Raw genomic sequence first — 4,523 nt, forward strand, 5'->3', positions numbered from 1 at the left:
GGGGTCTGTGGAGCAGGAGCGTGGGGGGTGCGAAGAGGGGAAAGAAGGAATTACTCATCACCTAATTATGCACTCTTCCTCTATAGCTACTCTATATTCTCAGAAAATGGGCAAACTGGAAAAACACATGGCTGAAAGAAATAATAGCTAATTTAACCTAATGCAGTTACTCTACGGCAGACACAATTCTAAATGCTCTTTCTATACTAACTTATTTGACCCTCAGCAATCCTTTGAGGTGGGTAATTACCATTATCATCCGTATTTCCAGATGCACAGGGGGGTTGGATGGCTCACCCAGCCACCAAGAGCCGGGCTATGCACCCGCGGGCTCTGCGCACCTGCCACCGGGCTACACCCCCTCTCTCCATGCTCTGCAATCCTGCCCCTCAGAAAGAGCTCTTTGCCATTATGGACTATCTAACTGATTTCCCTCCTGCTGTAGAGTTGTCTTTAGGCTACTTTGCTGAGAGGAGTATTACCAGAGCCAGTCTCCACCTTAAAGTACAGATAGGACAGTACCAATCCTGCTGCCTAAGAAGCCGTATAAGCTGGAAAAGACCCAAGGCTCAAACCACAATTCCCCTCACACGCCTCCTGATTAGAAGTAGTTTGAGGCGAAGCTTTGATCCTTGTTAAAATGTAAACGCTCTGGGATGTGTACACTTTATGCTGTTATCAGTTTGTGGGAAAAGTTGCATTGTTATCTTCTTAAATGCAGTTCAGCGATAAGAACTTTAGGTGGTTTCCAGGCACCCACTTCACCCTCCAGTGCTGACTTGTTCACTGCTGGGTGCCTAGAACTCACCAAGACCTACGCATATATAGGTGCTCAATATGCCAGCGTGGGCGAATAGCTGGATGAATGAATGAATGGCCTCTTGCAGAGGCCACGTTTAGGGTACATTTATGATGCATGGAGGTATTAAAGGGGCAGCCAAGTTGGGCAAAGTATCACTGGAAAGGTCTAAATCTGAGTAAGTGAATCACTGTCTGACAGTGATAACTTTGAAGGAAACTTGAGGCATGTGTAAATGTATGAAAATGATCCTCTTTTCAGATTATGAATGGATTCTACTTTTGAATGCGCATACAGCTAATTTACTAGTGAAGAAGGTTATCTGTGTAAGAGAATAGTGACATGTACATTATTTTTGCCTAAAATCATACTCTCCAAAAAGGTGAACTGCCCTACAACATCATTTCTTCTCCCTCATAATTCTCATACCCAAGACCTAAACATCCTCAAAGGCCTCGTCAGATGTCTTCTCTTCCAGGAAGCCTTCCCTGATTTTCTGGCCAGAAGCGATCACTTCCCCATTTGCACTCAACAGTACTCTATTCTTTGTGTACACAAATCCACTTTCTCAACTGTGGTATTTTTCTCATCTGCAACTACCTAGCTGTCCCCAACTTTATCTGTGTATTCTGCAGAAAATCAAGGATCTTCCTCAACATGAATCAGTCAATATTATTAGATCCATGTTTTCAAAAAGAGCACTCCCATGGAGGTGCTCCGAGGACACCACCCTCTGTTCCTAATGTTCGAATGTATTTTATGTATTTTCAAAGCTCTAGTTGTTTTAAATGACACCGAAATGGCTTATATACAAACTCGTCACCCACTGCAGATACACAGGTCATGCCTCATGACCCTGGCTGGGGGACCTCTATGTGCACACGTGGGCTTCTTGTAAGTGTGACACTGGTAAGGGAAGTTGTAGGCCTGCCTCGGTCTTAGGAAAAACACCAGTGTGCACAGTCCGCTCTCGTGAAGTTGTTCAAGTAAGCACACACATACAAAACCACGCCCAAGTGTGGGCTTCCATTAAATGCCAGGCGAGGCTCAGGGGCACATATACGGCCTTGCTTTCATCACAGTAAAAAGTCCTTTGTGATAATATCCTATTTGAGAGAGAATAAATATTTATTCTAGGAGTTAGATGTTTCCTGTATGACTTTAGATTTATGATAAGGAATGTGAGCAATTGTTTCCATAGGTTTCATTACACGGTTACAGTTCTGAAACAAATATTCCCTACCTTAGGTTAGGGGAATTAAAAAGTATCCTGGGGGGCGCCTGGGTGGCTCAGTCGGTTAAGCGTCTGACTTCAGCTCAGGTCACGATCTCGCGGTCCGTGAGTTCGAGCCCCGCGTCAGGCTCTGGGCTGATGGCTCAGAGCCTGGAGCCTGCTTCTGATTCTGTGTCTTCCTCTCTCTCTGCCCCCCCCCCCCCCCCCGTTCATGCTCTGTCTCTCTCTGTCCCCAAAATAAATAAACATTAAAAAAAAAAAATTAAAAAAAAAAGTATCCTGGGATTCCATGGCAAGTCATTTAAAAACGAAGCAAACACACACCAAAAAAACCCTGTTATAATTTGTGAGTAATTATAAGAGCAGATTTCTTAAATATTATGCATTTAAAGCAAAGTGTACAATCTCATGAAACACAGAAGCTGATGTGAATACACAGTTATAACACAGGGATTATCAGCACCTGATTTAAACTTTTTCATTAACAGCCTCATTGTTCTGACTCTTCAGTAAACATTATGAACACAGGGGCACCTGGGAGGCTCAGTTGGTTAAGTGTCCGACTCTTGGTTTTGGCTCCGGTCATGATCTCACGGTTTGTGAGTTTGAGCCCTGAATCGGGCTCCATGCTGACAGCACAGAGCCTGCTTGGGATTCTCTCTTTGTTTTCCATTCCCCAACCTGGGTGTGCGCTCGCTCTCTCTCTCTCTCTCTCTCTCTCTCTCTCAAAATAAATAAACTTAAAAAAAAATTGTAAGTGTAAACTTCAAAAAATTTATACTAGGATCATATGTCACTTTATCTGTTTTATATGGTAGAGTTTCACAAAAAATTTTATTTGAGCAGGGGATTCCCTGCCCCTCTCCCCAAATTTGAAAACTTCTGTGGTGTTTCTCCAATGCCAGTCTATGGAATGGCAGCAGTGGACCTGGATAAGCTTTTTTAACATATGGATTCTTGGGCCCTTTGCTCAATAATTTTCTTCCAATAGGTGTGGAGTGCAAATGAGAATCTAGTTCTTAGGAGGGAGCGGAAAAAAAAAAAAAAAGGAAACTACTGATCTAATCAACATGTCACCATCTTCATAGAATTCTCTGTCAAAGGCTTTAGTAAAATCAAGACAAAATACATCAACCACATACCCTTAATATGTGGACTCTTTCAAAACAGGAAACAAAGTCAGTTTAATATCTGTCCTCTAGTGATCTCATGCTGGACCTCCTAACACTGCATACTTTTCTAAAGTATTTTATAAATACCTCTTTTTTTATAAAGGTTTATAAATCACCTCTCTGACTCTATGTTCCACTGGTGAGCCACAGTCAAAGGATCGACTGAGCTTCCGGATTCTCTTGCTTCATTTAAAATTTGGACAAAAGTGGTTTTTCTTCTGTATTTGACCCCTTTCAAATTCGCTGTGATTGTTCAAAGGCGGTCAACATTGGGGCCTTCTGAGGTTACCTGCAAAAGCTCCTTCAACAAACTAGTTGCTCAGAGCCACTAATTTGTAACTGTAGTCACTGGGTACCTCCCCCACTGAGCTGCCTTTCCCCGGGGAACTACGGCAGCCGCGTATACCTTACAGTGTAAAAGTCACTTTTCTGGCTGAAAAAGAGGGGAAGTAAAACGGCAGTTATGCAGAATCACAGACTGTTTAGATGGAAGGATGCTATGGAGTGCAACCACCCGACGCCAATGTCTTCAGGTAAGGGAAATACGTTTAACAAATATACGCAAGCTCAAAGAGTCATTGGCAAGGTGAGAGCCCAACCACCGTGTTTCCAGGGTTTCGTAACCAAAGATCTCCGCTCACACTGAGATTCTTCCACTCACTAGCCACAGGTGCTTGGTCAAATCCCGTAAGCCACAATTTCCTTCCACGTAAAAATAGGAATACCATTAGAGTTGTTAGATAAATTAAAATAATATTATTATCTAACAATAAAAAAAATGAATTTAATAAATTTATGTATTATTTAAAATTTTAATTATAAATTTATATATAACATGTATTTATTTTATAAATTTATATATAAATTTATATATAAATATATAAATATTAAAATTTTAATTACAAATGTATATATAATATATATTATAAATATATATAAATTTATATAATAAATTTATAATTAAAATTTTAAATAATACATAAATTTATTATTAAATAAATATTTTTTAATAATGAAGATTAATTATGGTCTTCTAGAAGAGCAGCAGACTCCAAGTAAACACACAGTAATATCAGCAATGGTTGTAACTATACACACACACACACATTTTTTTTTTTTTTTTTACCTTTGGTGGTGTTTATAACAAAAAGGGAAATTCTCTGGATGGGTGGACTAACCTGGGGACCTCTGAGTTTTAAAGGTGGAGACCAAAGGAATTAAAGTGCTAGAATCCCCCAAAGCTATGGGTATGAAGGCTGTGGGCTTGTGGGATTGAAAAAGTGAGTTATTCAACCAGTAGGCCTGATTTTCCCCAAAG

This window comes from Panthera pardus, unplaced genomic scaffold (assembly GCF_024362965.1).
Source record: "Panthera pardus isolate Hobbes unplaced genomic scaffold, ASM2436296v1 HiC_scaffold_8, whole genome shotgun sequence".
NCBI classification, from domain to species: domain Eukaryota; kingdom Metazoa; phylum Chordata; class Mammalia; order Carnivora; family Felidae; genus Panthera; species Panthera pardus.